The sequence below is a fragment of the Heptranchias perlo genome, chromosome 5 (assembly GCF_035084215.1).
Source record: "Heptranchias perlo isolate sHepPer1 chromosome 5, sHepPer1.hap1, whole genome shotgun sequence".
Lineage (NCBI taxonomy): Eukaryota > Metazoa > Chordata > Chondrichthyes > Hexanchiformes > Hexanchidae > Heptranchias > Heptranchias perlo.
Window position 1 is genome coordinate 41982693 of NC_090329.1, and position 22277 is coordinate 42004969.

The 22277-nt window shown below is 41.9% G+C and overlaps 1 long non-coding RNA gene across 1 annotated transcript in view; it reads left to right on the forward strand.

Annotated features, from left to right (window-relative positions):
- Positions 1 to 4992, forward strand: part of LOC137321362 (uncharacterized) — a 54519-nt gene extending 49527 nt beyond the window's left edge. The window contains exon 3 of the long non-coding RNA XR_010962792.1: positions 4711 to 4992. This is a non-coding gene — a long non-coding RNA (uncharacterized lncRNA). The remainder of the gene's footprint in view (positions 1 to 4710) is intronic.
- Positions 4993 to 22277: the final 17285 nt, after the last annotated feature.

A 22277-nucleotide genomic window follows, 5' to 3' on the forward strand; every position in this document is an offset into this window, starting at 1 on the left:
GGGATCAGATGAGCTTGGAGAGGGCATTGGGAGAGATAAGACCATAAGAGATAGGAGCGGAGTAGGCCATTCGGCCACTCGAGCCTGCTCCGCCATTTAATGAGATCATGGCTGATCTGATTTTTACCTCAACTCCACTTTCCCGCCCTTTCCCCATATCCTTTGACTCCCTTGCTGATCAAAAATTTGTCTAACTCAGCCTTGAATGATGGGGGGAGAAACTGCAGAAAAACGGGGATTCAGGGCTAGAGTGGGTGGGAAGATAATTAAAGAAAAGGCACCTTGACTATAGCAGTAAGAAACTATTGTAAGAAAGATGCCTTGACATTAGAACAATGATTTTTAATGTATCACTATTCTAATCTCCTGGCCTGGCACCACTGACCCACAACTCCAACATTTGGTTTAACAGTTGAAATTAGAAACCTGTTGCAATTGCATATTTTGGGTCTTTCTCTTGTTCCTTCGATATAAAGATCATTTGCATTTGGAAGTTTTTAAAATAATAATTTAGCTCTTAATTGCTAATGATACATTTTTTAACAACAGTGTAAATATCGTCACTGATGAACATGCAGTACACTCACTTTGATAAACACCAAACTTTGTTTAAAGTCAGTTTTTTAAATAAATCCAACTAAATGAAGAAGTTCATGGTAGAGATAATGGAACCTTACTTGGGTTTCTAGTGACACCAAAACAATATTCTCACACACATTAGGAGTGACTTACCCGGAGTACAGGCACACGCTGCAACAAACAGATTACTCCAGAGCTTTATTCTTCTAGGTGTGGAGCAAGAGCAGTGTAGTCATGATATTAAATCACTACACTAGTATTTCCTTCTGACTGGAGGTGTGTGTTGTAAGTCAGGGTTTCAACCCAGGACTATGGTCAAACGCTGTTAATACTGATAGCCTATGAAACCAAAACACAATGGGGGGAATTTTCACTTTCACTGCTTGGGTGGTAACCAGGTCGAGTGGATCACTATCCCATTGAAATCAATGGAAATGAAAACTGGGCTGGTTCTACAACAGGCAGGCGATCTGTTTCACCCTGCCAGGTTACTGCCCAGGCAGTAAAGTTGAAAATTACACTCCAATTAATTTTATGTTATCGTACAATTGCTTAATGTGTTCATATTAAATTCCTTTCTCTGCTTTTTCACCGGTACATTAGCCCATTTTAAATGAATAAGTCAATACTTCTGTTTTTTAAAAAAAAGAGAAGGAATTTGATAAAGCGTATTAAGCATTTGTATAATAACACCAATCATAGTCATTTTCAGGCTCATATCATTCATGTCTGTCAAACTGTATATTTGTGTCTGTATCAGATATTATATAGTTACTGGACTTGTGTGTATTCACATTAAAACTGTAGTATCAGTTCATACCGACAGCCCACACGATTGCCCAAGTGATGGATTATTTAACATTCCAATAACCTGCAACTCCATACAATATTTTCAAGAGCATTGCTTTTGAAAACCTTGCAAAGTTTAATCTTCATAGGGAAGTTTCAATATGAAGATCACGCTGTTTAAACTCTTCAAACAGCATTATTATAAAGCATGGCAGACGTTGGATGTTGTTGAGTGGTGACTTGTTTATATTGCAAATTTCAAATTTCTGCGTTGCAAGCCAGTCAGTTAAATACCAGCCAGTTAAATACGCCTTGCACAAATTAAATATTAATTAAATAAGCATATCCCCTGCTGAACATATTCATAGCACTACATCTGTATAGGTACAAATTAATTAGTTTGTGGAGTGAAATTGGTCATCAGTCAAGATATCTTAAATTCGGACTAATGATTTGCTCTGTTGTGTTTACATACCATGCTGTTTCCGCAACTTTACTACATCAGTATTAATGAGACTCTACTTTAATTGGTAACAAGTACTAAAGTTCTAGAAACAAAAATATATGCAATGGAATAATAGAGCCTAACCCAAGCAGAAGTGTGTTGCTTGGAAGCTATTGATGATGGATTGGTCTACAGACCACATAAATTAGGCATAAAACAGTAAGGCCCAGAATAGAACAGTAAATGTCATCAAACTAACCACAAGTACTTATTCAGAAATGGACAAGAGATTGAAATGATTTCACATTACGAATACGTCCACAGAAAGGTTAGTTTCTTGACCAGAAGTCTGCAGACAAAAGTTTAAGAAACAGACTATTTATAAGATGGAGCAACATCAACATGATTTAGAGAGGAATGCATGATCCTCACAATCCCAGAAGACAGTATCAAAAGTAAATGCACACAGGTTTGTGTCAAGTCTTATGCCAATATGACAGTAAGACTGGTTTTGAAGAATAAAAGTTAATTATGTTGCATGCCGACTTTCAAAGAAAAACAGAAATTGATGCTATTTCTGTTCTGTAGTTTGCATGAGACACAACCAGACATTACAGACATGTGATAAGAATTAGTTACAAAAGGAGTGGAGTGGGATGTGAATTTGTCATTACTTAAACTGTAGTTATACCCAATATGCCAACAGTTGTATTATTTAGGGTGGGGGAAAGCTAAAGTACAGAAAAGTACAAGTTTTGCAGTGGTGAATTTAGAAATGTTTGAAGGGGGGAGAAAAGTTCTGGTAGTGCAAGATCTATTTTCCAGGGGGAGCTGGAGGCATGCTCTTCCAGGAAATTTTGATTTTGACACTTCTTTGGTGCATGTTCCTGTAACTTTGAAGTGCTCTGCAATTCTTTTCCTTTCCTGCTTTATCTGTTCTGCAACACCCAAAACAAGCTGGAAAATCAACTTGAAATAATGTATATTTTTAAATGCAAACCCCACACAGAGATTGGTTGAGTATGTTTGCTCTTACTCGCATATCTCTCTCCATCTGCAGCAGGTGGTAGTGATGCCAGGTGAGGAGATCAGGTTCCTCATGAGAGAAGTTAATGCTGCTGAAGTCCTGTCCACCTCCCAGGTAAATCGTACTCCAGGAATATGCACAGCTCTCTCCTTGGCACGGCTGGAATTCCTAGTTGTAGCAGACCCCAGGATGCAGTGTAAGTGCATCCTGAGTATTGCTGAGATGGGCCAGTGGTACAGTTTGTGGAGTAGACTGAAAAATATTCACGTCTAATTGAATCAAAGAAAGTCAGTGATAATTTTTCCTTAAGGTGTTGTGTTTGTGTTTATATAGTTTGAGGCTTGTGCTGTGCAGCGAGCCCCGTTGCTATGGAGATAACAGTGAGGGGGGATAATAGTTGGTTATTCACACTGAAAGACTACACCTCTGGCTTCTTCATCAGCAGCGACAGTTTAGTGAGAATCTACGGCATGAACACTTTGCGAGGGCTTGACTCTCATTTACTTTCACTGAGCGACATATTTGGTGCAATATTATTATTAATTAGGGTGCAGTGATGTGTCACCCTTCTGTTTCTGCTTCTCTGAGAATGAGGGTCTATTTTGACTTTTGGACTGTGCTGGTCAGTCGGCCATACCTGTGACGAAGAGACAGCTGCGTTTTTGAGGCATTGGCCTCATTAACATTGACTCTGGGAGCTGCGGAGTGCCTAACAGACATCTCGATGCAGCAGGCCGGATTGACGCCTACAATGTTGGTCCGCCCCGGCCACCAGCAAGGTAAATGAGAGGGGAGGGGCTGTGATCGCGGAAGTGGGTGTCCCTGGGCGGCAGCAACCCACATTATTTTAATGGGGCCAGGAGAAATGCTTCTGCTGCTCTGGGCCCCAGAAAAATATTTCCAAACTTACCTTAGCTGGGCCTCTTTGGCTCCATCACTCATGGAACTGGTTGAAATGTGCATGGCACAGCTCTGACCAGTTCCAACCTAAAATGTCAAATAAGGTCCTAGGACCCTGATTTGCATATTAAGAGGGGCCTAGCACCTGAGGCAGGTGGGCGCCCAGAGGTAGGCCTCTTTCAGAATGTCGCCTGCCTCTTCATCGGCTTTTACGGGGCAGTAAGGCTACCGACCCTACTGTAAGGCCGTTACTGCCCCTTTAATGCCAGATGATAGAAGTGAAAATTGAGCCCCGAGTGCTTAAAGTTTTGGCGTTTAACAGCATAAGCTGTTACTGTTACTCCAGACAAAGAAGACTAGGTGCAGGATGTGTTTGGCCAGGTGCAGAGCCCTGATGAAGTGGGCTTTCTTTTTAGGGCTCCAACTGAGTACACTCCACCAAACCAGCAGCATGGCAGCCCACAAAAGGCATACCCAGCGGATAATGGCAGGGAGATTTTAAACTTTCAGAACAAGCAAACTTATTGGTCCTGGCTCAAGCAGTATGAAACTAAACCAAAAACACCGATCACGAGTATATGGCAACTAATGAAATGTTACTGCAACATGTAGGGGGAATTATTTATCTCCAGGGACTTTCTGAAATCTGCTTTTGTTTAAATCAGATGATTATTATCTATAAGTCCAATTGGTATGTGAGCAATTCTTCAATTCTTTGAGGGTGATGTTAACTAGTTCTCCTTTAAGATGCTTCAACACCATCAACAGCTGCATGTGTTTTTCACGTATATATTCTCATTTCTTGATGTTCTATTCATGGATGAAAAAGGGTTTTGCATCAAATTTACTATAAATATTTCAGTCCATTTGATCATTTTTTTCTAATGAGTAAAGAAAAATGCTCTCGTATTTGCTTCTTATCAAAAATGGAAAATTCTAATGTCTTTTTTATAATAAATGTTGTCCACAGAACACTGTTGCAGTCTGCAAGGGATTGTATTTATGAAACTGCTCAACCTACATATCTGTGTGGCTTTAAATTGAGTTAAATGGAGTGGAAAAGGCACACACATTCTCATCGTCCCACCATGGATACATCAGCTCAGAATTGATAGCAGCTGCTGTTGGGGACCAGGAATCTGCACAAGGTCTTCACTCTGCAATTACTGACTCACATTTGCCACATTTATATACAGCACTTGGTGATATATTCTGGCAGCAAGGACAGAGAATGTTTCATTCCAATTTCTATTTTCCCAGACAATTCCCTTTCTTATCCAGAGAGAGAAAGAAGAAATAAATAAATAAAGAAATTGCATTTTATAATACCTATTAATACCTCAAGATGTTCCAAAGTGCTTAACAGTCAATAAAATATTTTTGAAGTGTAGTCAATGTTGTAATGTACTAGCAAGCCACTCAGTTGTAAAATCTTGCTTAAAAAAAAGTCACAATAAGAATAAAACCGGCCGGACCACCCGGCATCAGACCACTAGGCACCGGACACGACAAAGGCAAACCAAGCCCAGTCGACCCTGCAAAGTCCTCCTCACTAACATCTGGGGACTTGTGCCAAAATTGGGAGAGCTGTCCCACAGACTAGTCAAGCAACAGCCTGACATAGCCATACTCTCAGAACCATACCTTTCAGCCAACGTCCCAGACTCTTCCATCACCATCCCTGGGTATGTCCTGTCCCAGGGGCAGGACAGACCAACCAGAGTTGGTGGCACAGTGTTATACAGTCAGGAGGGAGTGGCCCTGGGAGTCCTCAGCATTGACTCTGGACCCCATGAAATCTCATGGCATCAGGTCAAACATGGGCAAGGAAACCTCCTGCTGATTACCATCTACTGCCCTCCCTCAGCTGATGAATCAGTCCTCCTCCATGTTGAGCACCACTTGGAGGAAGCACAGAGGGTAGCAAGGGCACAAAATGTACTCTGGGTGGGGGACTTCAATGTCCATCACCAAGAGTGGCTCTGTAGCACCACTACTGACTGAGCTGGCCAAGTGGTGAAGGACATAGCTGCCAGATTGGGCCAACGGCAGGTGGTGAGTGAACCAACACGAGGGAAAAACTTGCTTGACCTCGTCCTCACCAATCTACCTGTCGCAAATGCATCTGTCCATGACAGTATTGGTAGGAGTGACCACCGCACAGTCCTCGTGGAGACAAAGTCCCGTCTTCGCACTGAGGACACCATCCAACGTGTTGTGTGGCACTACCACCGTGCTAAATGGGATAGATTCAGAACAGATCTAGCAGCTCAAAATTGGGCATCCATGAGGTGCTATGGGCCATCAGCAGCAGCAGAATTGTATTCCAGCACAATCTGTAACCTCATGGCCCGGCATATTCCTCACTCTACCATTACCAACAAGCCAGGGGATTAACCCTAGTTCAATGAGGAATGTAGAAGAGCATGCCAGGAGCAGCACCAGGCGTACCTAAAAATGAGGTGCCAACCTGGTGAAGCTACAACTCAGGACTACATGCATGCTGAACAGTGGAAGTAACATCCTATAGACAGAGCTAAGCGATTCCATAACCAACGGATCAGATCAAAGCTCTGCAGTCCTGCCACATCTAGTCGTGAATTTGTGGTGGACAATTAAACAACTAACGGGAGGAGGAGGCTCTGCAAACAGCCCCATCTTCAATGATGGCGGAGTCCAGCACTTGAGTACAAAGGACAAGGCTGAAGCGTTTGCAACCATCTTCAGCCAGAAGTGCCGAGTGGATGATCCATCTCGGCCTCCTGCCGATATCCCCACCTTCACAGAAGCCAGTCTTCAGCCAATTTGATTCACTCCACGTGATATCAAGAAACGGCTGAATGCACTGAATACAGCAAAGACTATGGGCCCCGACAACATCCCAGCTGTGGTGCTGAAGACTTGTGCTCCAGAGCTAGCTGCCCCTCTAGCCAAGCTGTTCCAGAACAGCTACAACACTGGCATCCACCCGACAATGTGGAAAATTGCCCAGGTATGTCCTATCCACAAAAAGCAGGACAAATCCAATCCGGCCAATTACCACCCCATCAGTCTACTCTCAATCATCAGCAAAGTGATGGAAGATGTCGTCGACAGTGCTATCAAGCGGCACTTACTCACCAATAACCTGCTCACCGATGCTCAGTTTGTGTTCCGCCAGGACCACTCGACTCCAGACCTCATTACAGCCTTGGTCCAAACATGGACAAAAAATCTGAATGCCAGAGGTGAGGTGAGAGTGACTGCCCTTGACATCAAGGCAGCATTTGACCGATTGTGGCAACAAGGAGCCCTAGTAAAATTGAAGTCAATGGGAATCAGGGGGAAAACTCTCCAGTGGCTGGAGTCATACCTAGCACAAAGGAAGATGGTAGTGGTTGTTGGAGGCCAAGCATCTCAGCCCCAGGGCATTGCTGCAGGAGTTCCTCAGGGCAGTGCCCTAGGCCCAACCATCTTCAGCTGCTTCATCAATGACCTTCCCTCCATCATAAGGTCAGAAATGCGGATGTTCACTGATGATTGCATAGTGTTCAGTTCCATTCGCAACCCCTCAAATAATGAAGCAGTCCGAACCCGCATGCAGCAAGACCTGGATAACATCCAGGCTTGGGCTCAGAAGTGGCAAGTAACATTTGCACCAGATAAGTGCCAGGCAATGACCATCTCCAACAAGAGAGAGTCTAACCACCTCCCCTTGACATTCAACGGCATTACCATCGCCGAATCCCCACCATCAACATCCTGGAGGTCACCATTGACCAGAAACTTAACTGAAGCAGCCATATAAATAAATGTGGCTACAAGAGCAGGTCAGAGGCTGGGTATTCTGTGGCGAGTGACTCACCTCCTGACTCCCCAAAGTCTTTCCACCATCTACAAGGCACAAGTCAGGAGTGTGATGGAATACTTTTCACTTGCCTGGATGAATGCAGCTCCAACAACACTCAAGAAGCTCGACACCATCCAGGAAAAAGCAGCCCGCTTGATTGGCACCCCATCCACCACCCTAAACATTCACTCCCTTCACCACTGGCGCACAGTGGCTGCAGTGTGTACCATCCACAGGATGCACTGCAGCAACTCGCCAAGGCTTCTTCGACAGCACCTCCCAAATCCACTACCTCTACCACCTAGAATGACAAGAGCAGCAGGCACTTGGGAACAACACCACCTGCACGTTCCCCTCCAAGTCACACATCATCCCGACTTGGAAATATATCGCCGTTCCTTCATCGTCGCTGGGTCAAATCCTGGAACTCCCTTCCTAACAGCACTGTGGGAGAACTTTCACCAAACGGACTGCAGCGGTTCAAGAAGGCGGCTCACCACCACCTTCTCAAGGGCAATTAGGAATGGGCAATAAATGCCGGCCTCGCCAGCGATGCCCACATCCCATGAACGAATAAAAAAATTGCAGCAGCCAGTTTGCGCTCTGTAAGGTACCACAAACAGCAATGAGATATGTAAAATGTTGCACATGTGCAGAAGGCCTAAGCTGTGATGCATTGCTGCCTACCCATTGTAGAACCAGCCCAATGTTCATCCCATTGATTTCTATAATGGGTGGGCGGACCCACTCCGCCAGATCATCGCCCAGCCGGTGAAGGTGAAAATGACCCCCCTCAAGTTCATGGCTCATGACTGAAAAACTCACACTTGGGATTTAACCAATGTTGATAATTCTGCCAATGGTGAGGTAAATTTTAATACTCAACTTATCTCAAATTATTGCAGCATTTACAATTGAGCTGTCAGTTTCAAATATATCCATTGTATCATAACAATTCACAGTTACAGAGGAAATAGTGCTTCTTTTTCAATGCTTTGTACTCTGAACATCCCCCTACAAAATGCCTAAATTACTTTCACAACTGCCTGAATGCTGACTGTTAACTCGACAAGTATTTCCTGTTGACCTTTACAGGAAGTTGTTATTCCTCTACAGATACAGACATATGCAAGTTAGTTCTAAAACCTCTCAAAGTCCCTTGTCTTTCAGGGCTATGAATGAAGACAAAGATAGCAGATTTTTAAAGAGAAAGGAAAAGTATAAAGTACTGAATGAAATAGAGAAAGTGAATTTGAAACAATACTTCCAGATCTGCCAGGCATCAGGACAAGAAGCCACAGGTTCGGTGTTATGAAGGAAAAATTTTGGACAAAAGCCAGGGAGTATTTTTGAGTAACTGCAAGGATGATTTGCTAGGAAGATGGATTAAGGACAGGTCACTGGATTTATTTAAGAAACAATTAGATATTGTAATGAGAAGATGGTAAGGTTGTTATTCTGGATGACATCAAATGGGCTGAAAGGCCTTCTTCATCCAATCAGTATTATGACCTTGTGATGCAGTTAGCATGCTAATTACTAGCAAAGTTTATAGCATCAGATTTGTCTTGTCTTAGCTACCAGTGCTGCCCACCGCCTTGTGAATGCAATCTTCTTGTTAAGCAGAGCATAGTAGCATTGTTGAAGTGGGCATCATGTAGAGGATTTATTTCCCCCTGAAAATTTAGATTTTTGACACTTCATTTGGTGCATTTTCCAACATTTGAAGTCAACTTTTTATATATATGTAAACATTTTCTGATGTGCTCATTACTTTATGTGAGAGAATATACCCCACTTATCTCAACTGAAAACTATAACGGTGAATCATGTGCATTTTGGTAATTTATTCGGAACAAAGTAAGATGCTTTATTTTAAACAGGTTAACACCTCGGCTAAATAGCATAAAGGAATGTTTTATAATGCATTAAGCATTTGTTCTCCAATATTGCCAATAACAATTTCTAGCAAGGTTTTGATCCCAGACTGAATCACTAATAATAATATAAAATAGTATAAAAAAAACTCTGCATTACAATAACTACCATAGGAACATGGACTGTTGTTCCATTGTCATTTCTCTTTATCCTTCATTGCATCGTAATTTTGGTCCCTTCATTAATATGTAACTCTTCAAAATTAAAAGTGAATCAAAAATCTCACTGAGTAATGCTGTGTTGCTTCATCTGAAAAAAAATAAGTGAGAGCCTTGCTTTGCATTCCAAGGAGGGCTGATGCAGTCAAGGATGAAATGTATCCAAACCATTGATCAGATGCCAGGTTTGAGCAATAAGTGGGACTAAACCAGTTTATCATCCATAATATATTCATAGCGATCCATTTAGTAGTGCAATGGTATTTCTTGTCACTCCACATTAATAATAATTATGTTTAGGAGGCCAAATAATATGTATGAATGAGGATTATTCATAGTATGTAATGATAGTGGGGAATGTATATAAATGTGAATTATACATATATATAATATACATATATATTATTATATATAATAATGGGAATTATGTATAAATGAAGATTAAACATTCATATGTGATCCCACTATCATTTTATATATATATATATATATATATATATACACATAACAGGGGTAAGTTAAAAAGCCCATACTCCCAGCAGGAAATCTCGTCAGGGATACATCGTGCATGACCTTCTAATTACTTAAATGAATGGTCAGAAAATTGTGTGCAGCTGTGCCCATGTTTCTGATATAAACTTCTGCTAGGAGTGTGAAAAATTACTGACATAATATCCTTCAAATCAGTATTGTTCAATAGAAATTGCTGACTAACCACAGGCGTGGCTGAGGTGACACTGTTTTAACCACACGCACTAATATTAGTAGAAAACACCTTACACGCAATACAGGTAAACGTACTTCATGTGTATATTTACTTAATAAACATCTATCATCATTCAGTGTGAAACTTTGCAGTCTTTCTCTTTCACCAAAGTTTAGTATTCTGTTATTAATTTATCAGACACAGCACATCTTAGTGTAGCTTCTAGGTAGTCCAGTAGTTGTAAGAGGCACTTTGACTTCATCAGAGTGATTGCTTTGAATGAGAATATTGACTCACACAACGAGAGACACCAGACCAGTCCCTGCTCGCCATCTAGAACGCGATTGGACGTCGCTTGCCCTTTGCCATGATATGTCCTGTTGGAGCTGCTCATTAATGGTTAGGCTTGCTTTCTTCTGCTGGCCTGGAGTGGTTATTCTGATTGGTCGAGTTGACCATGATGATAGTTCCTCTCTCCATACAATATTGCTGGTGTTGCCATGGTGCTAAAGTCTGGCATTTTCACCTGTGTTGCACATTATTTCAGCCGATAATCAACAAACAGTAACCAAGGAAGTAAAGCGTACACAATGATCAAAAAACACTCGCACACACTGCTATTTGTCTTACCATTTTACCAATAAATGCAAACAAAATGGTTAAAGTACTCCATGCGAATATGAGCCTTGCGATTATATCCCACGTCAGATGTCTATTACTCATTTTTTATTTATTAGTCAAAAGCGCAATTAGCCACATTTCGATGCCTGATTAGCCACATGTGGCTAGTGGCTAACGTATTAGACAACAATGCTTTAAAATAATGTCTGGTTGGTTTCTCATTCTTCACTCACCACGACAGATTAACCCAAACCTGATAGAAAGCCAATACTTTATTGGCATAATCAAAATAACAAACACATTATCTGCGCACACAGTTTATCACTGCTGACAAAGGTAGTAAAGCTGGTTTACAGGCCCTCTCCCACTCGCCTAGCAACCCAACATTTCTGAACTGTACTGTCTCACTATGACTAAACTCGCATCTCTGCGGTTACAAAAAGTAGCACCAAAATTTCCCCTTACCTCCAACGTAACTGACAAGTATATATCAACTAGTTACATTGGTCAATACCACAAGGTTATAAATACCATTCTTAAATGCAAAGATTTACGCTGGTGTTCTGCTGGAGTAGAGCTCCAGCAGAAAGTCTGTTCAGGTTCAAGAGGAGCTGAAGAAGCATCCATTCGCGGCCATATGCAAATGACAGAGTTAGGACTGGATGACGTCCCCTGTCTTAAATTCCAAGACTTCCACCTTCCCACTCTCCCTTGACAATGTGCACCATTGTTTAATAGGCGCAGTTTGCCAGGAACCTTTCACCAAGGCTGACTTAGGTCAATAAAGGGACCTAAGTGAGATTGCTTGTGGAGACCTTTGGCCATATCTTGGGGCTCACTGAAGGTATTGCAAAAATGTTTTTCTCCCTTATACTCCAGAAGCCTCCACCTATGTTTTGCATTACCCTTGGAAAGTATTTTATTTCAAGAGAATTACTGAGCTAGGATCTGAGGGCTGCAAAATGGGCTTCCCACTGGGAATTCTGCCTTATATGACCTACATGCTGGAAGAAGAGGACCAGCAGGAGGCTCTAAAGAAAGCCAAATTAATCAGGCAGCACCAGAGGAGAGCTAGGCCATCTCAGCACTACCCAACTAGTTGGATTTATGGACAAGCTTGCACTTTTCGAGACCTTTCCCAGGAGCTCTGTATCAGGAGGCTGTATTTCAGACCTGAAGCTTTGGAGGTGCTCTGTTCGCTGCTGCAGCGAAATTTGTAACCAAGATCCACAGCACGGACAGCTCTGGCTGTGGTGCAAAAAGGGACCACAGCTCTCAACCTTTATGCACAAGCTCATCCCAGGAAGCCGCAGAGGACTTTTGTCAGATCTGCCCTTTTTTAATACTTCTTCCACACGCTCACCAGGGGTCTGAAATGTAGACGACGGTTGCAAAATATTATGAGCCTCTAGGGAAGGACATGGCCCTTCCCTCAAGGCCACCTAGTTGTGGGATGGATACGGGACAGGTTAGCTCCTTGTCATAGGTTCTTGGCAGCTTGGTCCTACAAAGATGAAAGGTTCTGCAGAGAGCTGATGGAGTGCTCCTCTGTGCTGATGCTTTAGGGAACGCAGCCTCTGAGGTATGTACACCTACTTCTCCACTGATACTGGGAACAAGATTCTGGTTCCAGCGATCAGTGGGAGAGAGAGCCTCACTGAATCAGAAAGATTCTTCAATCCCTGAGAGGGAATCAATTGAATATCCTTTGATGCCTCCAAGATGTTGCCTGGTATACTTTGGAATCCAGTTAGCATTGACCTCTTCAGGCGATCCCCCAAGGACGGCAATACTTCACTCATTGCCTTTGTAATGAATTGACTGAGTTGCCACTTTCTCCAAGCTGCCCTGCAATGAGTTGAACCGCTCTCAGATGTTGGCGCACAGCGTAACAGTGGACTCTATCGCTTTGCACAGCCATTTGCATCACATTTGGGAAAGAGGCCGTGCAGAACCTCCATGTAGGTCCTAGGCTCTGCTAGCATCCTTCTCTTCATGGCATCATCATTTGCTCTGCAGCCAGTGGCTGATGTCTTATGTTTCCACTTGGCTACATTAGGTTCCACATCCATCATCTGGCTTCCTTGTGCTCTATATCTCACCATGTTAGTTTCTCATCTACAGTATCTGTGCCCCCGCAAATGGGTGTCCATGTATACAAATTACTAGAATCTAGCGTACAGGTACGAAATGTATTCAAAATTCCAATGGGATGTTGACCTTTATCTCAAGGGGGTTGGAATTCAAAAGTGGGAATACTTCAGTTTTACAGAGCCTTGGTCAGACCCCACCTGGAGTACTGCCTTTAGTTCTGGACACCAAACCTCAGGAAAGATATATTGGCCTTGGAAGGGCTACTGTACAGACTCACCAGAAATATACCAGGGCTTAAAGGGTGAAATTATGAGAACTTGCTTTGTATTACCTTGTGTTTAGAAGATGGAGTGATGATTTAATCGAGATGTTTAAAATGATTAAGGAATTCGATAGGGTAGAAACAGAGAAACTATTTCCTCTGGCGGGGGAATCCAGAACAAGGGAACATATTCTTAAAATTAGAGCTAGGCCATTCAGGACTAAAATCAGGAAGCACTTTTTCACACAAAAGGTAGTGGAAATCTGGAACTCTCTCCCCCAAAAAGCCTGTGAATGCTGGGTCAATTGAAATTTTCAAGACTGAGATCAATAGAGTTTTGTTAGGTAAGGGTATCAAGGGAAATGGAACAAAAGTGGATAAATGGAGTTAAGGTACAGATCAGCCATGATCTGATTGAAAAAATGTTGAAAACATCTTTTGAGCTGAAGTTACAGCAGACAAGCAGGAGAACCCCCACAGACGTTCACTCCATTAATTCTCTGAAAGAGCAAATACAGGTATGTAAAGCTATAAAAAGGCCAATAGCATTTTGGGTTTTATACATAGGGCATAAAGTACAAGAGCAAAGAGGCAATGATAAATTTGTATAAGACGATGGTTAGGCCACAGTTAGAGTGGTGTTACAGTGGAATTTTGCACACCTTATTATAAAAAGAACATTAAAACTATAGAGTATGTACAGTGCATAAATGGCAGGGATGAGAAACTACAGTTATAAGGTGATACTGGGACACCATTCCCTGCAAGAGGGAAGGGTAAGAGGACATTTAATAGGGTTTTTAAAAAAATGAAGGGCTTTCATAGGGTGAATAAGGAAACATAGAAACATAGAAAATAGGAGTAGGAGTAGGCCAGTCAGCCCTTTGAGCCTGCTTCGCCATTCAATATGATCACGGCTGATCCTCTATCTCAATACCATATTCCCGCTCTCTCCCCATAACCCTTAATGCCTTCTGAGTCTAGAAATCTATCTAGCTCCTTCTTAAATATATTCAGTGACTTGGCCTCCACAGCTTTCTGTGGTAGAGAATTCCACAGGTTCACCACCCTCTGAGTGAAGAAATTTCTCCTCATCTCATTCCTAAATGTCCTACCCCATATCCTGAGACTGTGACCCCTTGGTCTGGAACCCCCAGCCAGGGGAACCATCTTCCCTGCATCCAGTCTGTCCAGCCCTGTCAGAATTTTATATGTTTCAATGAGATCCCCTCTCATTCTTCTAAACTCTAGTGAATGCAGGCCTAGTCGACCCAATCTCTCATCATACAACAGTCCTCCCAGAAATCAGTCTGGTGAACCTTCGTTGCACTCCATCTATGGCAAGTATATCCTTTCTTAGGTAAGGAGACCAAATCTGCACACAATACTCCAGGTGTGGTCTCACCAAGGCCCTGTATAACTGCAGTAATGATGTGGAGATGCCGGTGATGGACTGGGGTTGACAAATGTAAGGAATCTTACACCAGGTTATAGTCCAACTGTTTTATTTGAAAATCACAAGCTTTCGGAAGCTTTCTCCTTCGGACTCGCTCACCTGATGAAGGAGAAAGCCTCCGAAAGCTTGTGATTGTCAAATAAAACAGTTGGACTATAACCTGGTGTTGTAAGATTCCTTACACTTATAACTGCAGTAAGACATCCTTGCTCCTGTACTCAAATCCTCTTGCAATGAAGGCCAACATATCATTTGCCTTCCTAAATACTTGCTGCACCTGCATGTTTGCTTTCAGTGACTAGTGTACAAGGACACCCAGGTACCCTTGTACATCAACATTTCCCAATCTATCACCATTTAAATAATACTCTGCCTTTCTGTTTTTCCTTCCGAAGTGGATAACTTCACATTTATCCACGTTATACTGCACCTGCCATGTATTTGCCCAATCATTCAACTTGTCTAAATCGCCTTGAAGCCTCTTTGCATCCTCCTCACAACTCACAATCCCACCTAGTTTTGTGTCATCAGCAAGCTTGGAAATATTACATTTGGTTCCCTCATCCAAATCATTGATATATATTGTGAATAGCTGGGGCCCAAGCACTGATCCCTGCAATACCCCACTAGTCACAGTCTGCCACCTGGAAAGATTATTTCATCTGGTTGGGATTCAGTGATGAGCAATCATTAATTTAAAATTATCACTAAGAGAGTGAGGAGAGAGGTTAGAAGAAATGTTTTTACACAGAGGGTTGTTGGAGCTTGGAATGCTTTGTTACAGAGAATAGTTGAGGCAGAGTCCATTGCATCTTTTAAGGGAAAATTGGCTAAACACTTGAAGCAGAGGAAGATACAAGGCTACGGGGAGCGAGCAAGGCAGTCAGAATAGTTTAAAATTGCCCCAGCAAAGAACCCGCAAATACCCGATAGGTGAAATGGGCTCCTTTTGCGTAGTAAAATCCTATGATTCTATAGTCTAGTAACAACCAGATGCATATTGATACAACAATTGGGCTGGGCATAGTTGATAGGGTAGATTGGGTCTCAATCTGCCATCTACACTGGAACAAAACCAGTAACTGTCACCACACTGTACCACAATGTTGCGATTTAGAGCTCTCTCATGTTTTTCAAAAGCTTTTTCTGAGAGCTCTAGGATCAACATCGAATACTCCTGTACCTTCGCTGCTCTGATTTAGGGTGCTATTCTGTAAATCCAGCGCTGAATTCTCACAAAGCTCAACAGTCACTACATTAATTAACTACATTTTAGTATACAAATTACGTTAAAATGGTACATACGTTGACACAATGACATTATTGTTCTATCTTCTATTGTTTGTTATGAACATATTGCTCCAGTAGCGAATAGTGAACAGAGCTACTCTCGTACTGTAGCTGTTACGTGTACATACTAGTAGGGGGCGATAATGTGAAGATGACTGCACTGATAAAAAAATATTCAATTTAAAATATAAGCTGGTACATCCTTTTTTGAGGATGTAACTGGTAGAATAGATAAGGAAGAACCAGTGGATGTGGTGTATTTGGATTTTCAGTCAGCTTTTGATAAAGTCCCACATAAGAGGTTAGTGTGCAAAATTAAAGCACATGGGATTGGGGGTAATATACTGGCATGGATTGAAAATTGGTTAACAGACAGGAAACAGAGAGTAGGAATAAATGGGTCTTTTTTGGGGTGGCAGGCAGTGACTAGTGGGGTACCGCAGGGATCAGTGCTTGGGCCCCAGCTATTCACAATATATACCAATGATTTGGATGAGGGAACCAAATGTAATATTTCCAAGTTTGCTGACGACACAAAACTAGGTGGGATTGTGAGTTGTGAGGAGGATGCAAAGAGGCTTCAAGGCGATTTAGACAAGTTGAGTGAGTGGGCAAATACATGGCAGATGCAGTACAACGTGGATAAATGTGAAGTTGTCCACTTCGGAAGGAAAAACAGAAAGGCAGAGTATTATTTAAATGGTGACAGATTGGGAAATGTTCATGTACAAAGAGACCTAGGCGTCCTTGTACAACAGTCACTGAAAGCAAACACGCAGGTGCAGCACGCAGTTAGGAAGGCAAATGGTATGTTGGCCTTCATTGCAAAAGGATTTGAGTACAGGAGCAAGGATGTCTTACTGAAGTTATGATGTGGGGATGCCGGTGATGGACTGGGGTGGACAAATGCAACGAATCTTACAACACCAGGTTATAGTCCAACAGTTTTATTTGAAAATCACAAGCTTTCGGAGCTTACCTTGGTGAGCCTTGGTGAGACCACACCTGGAGTATTATGTGCAGTTTTGGTCTCCTTACCTAAGAAAGGATATAATTGCCATAGTGGGAGTGCAGCGAAGGTTCACCAGACTGATCCCTGGGATGGCAGGACTGTCGTTTGAGGAGAGAATGGGTTGACTAGGCCTGCATTCACTAGAGTTTAGAAGAATGAGAGGGGATCTCATTGAAAAGTATAAAATTCTGACAGGGCTAGACAGACTGGATGCAGGGAGGATGTTTCCCCTGGCTGGGGGGTCTAGAACGAGGGGTCACAGTCTCAGGATACGGGGTAGGACATTTAGGACTGAGATGAGGAGAATTTCTTCACTCAGAGGGTGGTGAACCTGTGGAATTCTCTACCACAGAAGGCTATGGAGGCCAAGTCACTGAATATATTTAAGAAGGAGCTAGATAGATTTCTAGACACAAAAGGAATCAAGGGGTATGGGGAGAGAGTGGGAATATGGTATTGAGATAGAGGATCAGCCATAATCATATTGTATGGCGGAGCAGGCTCGAAGGGCCGAATGGCCTACTCCTGCTCCTATTTTCTATGTTTCTATGTACCAGCAATATTTTAATATTTCTTGAAGTAAAAGACATTTATTTTATTCACGTGTGTCTCCAGTGCTGTCTTTTCATCCTCCATGCCAGTTTTTCATTTCCATTTCATACGTTGGTTTTGGAGTTTTCAGCACGCTGTCTGTTTACTCTGTAATGGTTTGTTACATGTACTCTTTTATTCAGTGGGTGGTAATGTTATTAACATATTCATGTCGAGGGTGTTTTGATTTGTGCCAGTTCCAATAGACAAATTATTTGCTTCGCATAAATTTTGCGCCTGCATCCATTTCCAAAGTGTCCATTATGAATAATGCGGTAATATATAATGCGATGTAAAGAGGGTTTGTTATACATATTTTAGTAAGTGCCAATACATCAGCGTTAGTGCATGACACCTCTGTGTACATCAGAATCATATGCACCCTCATTTTAACTGACATATCCTTAAAGAAGTTCTTTAATGTACTTCAGCTGTATTGGTGTTAGCCTGCCTATCTAGATTAAGGCCTGAGCTGAATGTGACTTACGCTGCAAGTAGAGTACACCACATAGTCATTTGGAATTTGCATTGTGACTTTACTTAATTGGATCTGCGCATGTAATGAGTTAAATTGTAGATTTTAATCCACAGGCATAAAAGATTTACCACCATGTTGAACCCAGGTCAGCATTTGTAAACTGAAGTTAATACCCCTGGAGTGAGTCTAGACTACCAGTAAGACAGCATAAAGAAAACCGGGAAATCATCTTGTTGGTAGTTAAGATGTAATCATCTCAGAAACATCTTTGGTCATATTTATATCTGTACCACTTCCTGTGTGCCCAGATGGCATTGTCTTCTGCTACTTTTATGTTAGCCATGGAAGCCACAAATCACATCATTTCTTTGCAAAGGTTCATGACGAGTTCATACATACAAAAAGAACAACATTTAATCAAAGGTATTGAGGCTGATGCATCCAAGTGTTGGCTTATTTTTGAACATCCATAGCATCTTGAACAAGCAAAAAAGTCTAGGCTTAGAAATTGGAATGCACTGCGCCCATTTTACAGGCATAAAATGGGAACCTATGGGTGCAGTATGTCAGGTGCCGTGCATAAGCTAATACTGCGCTTGATGTGTGTTGCCCACCATATTGGTAAAGGATCCTCCAGAGGCATTCAAGGCAAGAGCCTGAAACAGGCGTTAGGCCCTTTCCATATGCAAATTGGGGACCTCACGCTTGTTTGAGGCCTTCTTTTGCACAATTGGATTACGCCTGACGGCAGCATGCACGATACATGCTGCCGTCAGTTTTTTCAGGCATTTGGCAGCCAAACCAGCAGAAGGGACTGCTGGAGGCTGCCACTGGAAAGATAAGTTTTAATTTCAGAACGACCTCGGCTGGCGACCAGGACCGTCGAGCTGCTTCTCGGGCCGCCACATGCAACTCTTTGGTAATAAGCAAATGAGGCCGGCAGACCAATTTGTAGTAGCCCTACCTCTGGCCTCCTTGGGCACGTGCAATGTGCGCTACACCAGGATCATTTCAGGCGGGATCAAATTTCTAGCCCCTAATTTCTATGTTGTGCATAATGTCTTATAGCAAGACACATTGAAGGTAATTTTGACTTTGTGCAAGAGTGTAAAATGGTGATTACGGATCGGCAAACGCTGGCTGAATTTTCCCTTATTTAGCCCAGAGATCAGTCAACTCAACACAGACCAGTGATCAAACCTGGGGCCTTTCTTCGGGTTCTGACAAAAGGTCTTTGACCTGAAACGATAACTCTGTTTCTTTCTCCACAGATGTTGCCTCACTTGCTGAGCTTCTCCAGCATTTTCTGTTTTTATTTCAGATTTCCAGCATCTGCAGTATTTTGCTTTTGATTGGAACCTTTTTAGTTTGTTTGGCTCAGTTACTCACTGCCTATACCCCTTGAACCATCAAAGAAGCCCAATTCAATATTGGGGTAAATTTTTGTCTTTAGCGCACCAGGAGCACATATTACACAAATTTGTGAGCCACTCTAATTCACGGACCTATGAATTTGTTCCCATTATTTTTGATTGACAAAAAAAACCCGAGTTTATGAGATGTGCATGCATCCAAATTCCCAACGTGGGTTCCCAGTTCATATTCAACAGATGACCACTGTGAGATCAGCAGAGCACTACCACAAATAATCACCTTCTATCTCAGACTGGTCTACTTTGTCTATCTGTGATCTGTGTATGTTTGCAATTAAGCAATTTTTATGGTGCGGTCATGACCATCAATATATCAATTAATGTTAGGCAGGAAAATAAAGGCAGTACAATCACATTAAATTGGTACAGACACAATGGGCCAAATGGCCTCCTTCTGTGCTGTAAATTTTTCTATGTTTCTATGTTTAAAGGATCAGATAGGTCCTATAGAGAAAGAAACATTAAAATACAAACAAAAAAATACTGCAAATACAGAGCAGGTATGCCAACAACTGAGAAAGATGCATTAATGTTTCAGTGTCGAACTTCACCAGAATTTACATGTTCAGGAAGAAAGCCCTGTTTAGAACTGACCAAACCAAAGATAGGACAAGAGAATAGAAATCAAGAGCATAGATACACTAACTACTTGTACAATGAGGCAGTCCCATGTTCACCATTTGGCTTTTGTTTGTTTTGAATTCTGTTTTGATATATTCCCTTAGCTGGCCTGAACGCATGACCCAAAAAAAGATAAGCAAAAGCCCCCAAGCCTTGTACTGCTGATTGAAGTGTTGTATTGGTAGTGATAGCCCAGCACATCACTAGGATAATCAAAAGGTCTCCCTAAATACAAAATGTCATAATAAGAGGGAGATGAGAAAAGAATCAATTCAAACAACCAAGCAAAATGTCTGTTTCCACTTACACACTAGAGGCAATTTTTAGTCCTTGTGTTCCAAGCAGGGAGCCTCGCCCGCTCAAAGCGCATATTGGAGGTTCTGGCACGCACCCTACTGCCATTTATAGTCACAAATCATAGGCATTCCACACCAGAATTTCCAATATGTGATCTCAGCGGGTGAGGCTGCCTGCCGAGAGTGCAAAGTCTGAAAATGACCTCTAAGTTTTTTCCGTAATATTGTGAGCGTCTGTGTGCCCACATTGACCTTTGTATCAAGCAGTGACAAACACCACCATTTCCAGCAAAGTCATTGTACATCAGGTTTTGATGAAGGTCTCACTTAAAATGCTAACCTGTCTTACCTTTCAGATCCTGATTGGCCAGCTGGCTATTTTGACATAAGCACGGATTGACTTCCAGGATAGGACAATTAGGCATGTTGGGGTAGATTTTCAACTTGCCGCGTGGGCATAAAACTGGCATTGTGATTTCAATGGAAAAAAAAAACGGGTAGGTTTTATAACGGGCAGGAGATCTGCTATGCCAGGTTACCGCCCAGGCAACAAAGTTAAAAATTACCCATGTTATGTTTCTTTTCTTTCCGGTGAGAAACTCTGTAACTTGATTATGTCGCTGACAGTATCTAGCAGAGGGTTAATACTACGACCCTTCATTCTCAGTATTGAAACCCCACTCGAAGAGAGCTCTTTTTGGAACTGTGGCTGGAATACTGTAGCTTCGATTCTCTGACCCAAGCTTCCTGTGAATGCAGCTCCTAGCTGGGAGTATGGAAGCATGGAATTAATTCTCTCTTGCTAACTGCGCTGTGGTGTTCGTGCATTTAAATCCACAGGTATAGGAATAAAAAATATTTAAATGCCTATGAAGCTAGTTTTATGATTCATTTAATTTTTTTAAGCGCTACATATAGAAACTGTTTTACATTATCTTAATTCAAAATATGTTTTCCAAGTCAGATTTTAAATCATAAAGTCTTAGATGTCACATGAAGCGTTAGGTAAGTGACAGTATGGAAATGACCATTGAAAATTGCTGCATTAGTCAATAGACTTGAACAGAGAGTTTAATAACAGTGCAATTATTCTGAAAGCACGAGATAAGCATGAGATTCTTATAGCCACAAAGGCTTTAGTAATAGGCTTTCTAATTTCCTGTGGCTTAACCTCCATTATTAATTTACCAAAAGGAAGTCTGAAAATCTTATAGTTACTGGATAGTATAACATAGTTAAAAGCAATAAATATTGCATATTTTTATTACTGTATCCAAAAGAATATTGTGTTCTTTAATCTTTCATTCAGGGGCTTTTCACTTTAAAGGATCTCTTCTCAAAGCAAAACACTTTTCACCAAATGACTTGGCCACTGTCATGGCCTAGTTAATGCAGCAACTTGCAAATCATAACTGAAGATAGGTTATAGTGGAGTTTCTAATTATCATATACATCTAGATACTTACATTTAATTTCACCGAGGGCATTTACACACCAATGAAGGGCCTTTGACCTATGTTTTCCCCCCGTATTGGTGGATGTTGCAACTCTGCTACAGGTCAATGACCTGCTTTCAGCTTTCTGCCAGTGCGCACTTTGACCTATTGTCAAGACAAGCAATGATGACCTCATGATGACACCGCATGTGATTTACCCTCCTTGTGCAGAAGGAGCAACCTTCACTTGGTGTCTCCGTCTCTAGTTTGGCTCAGTTTAGGAAATGAATGGAGTAAGGGATTGATCCTGTATCTC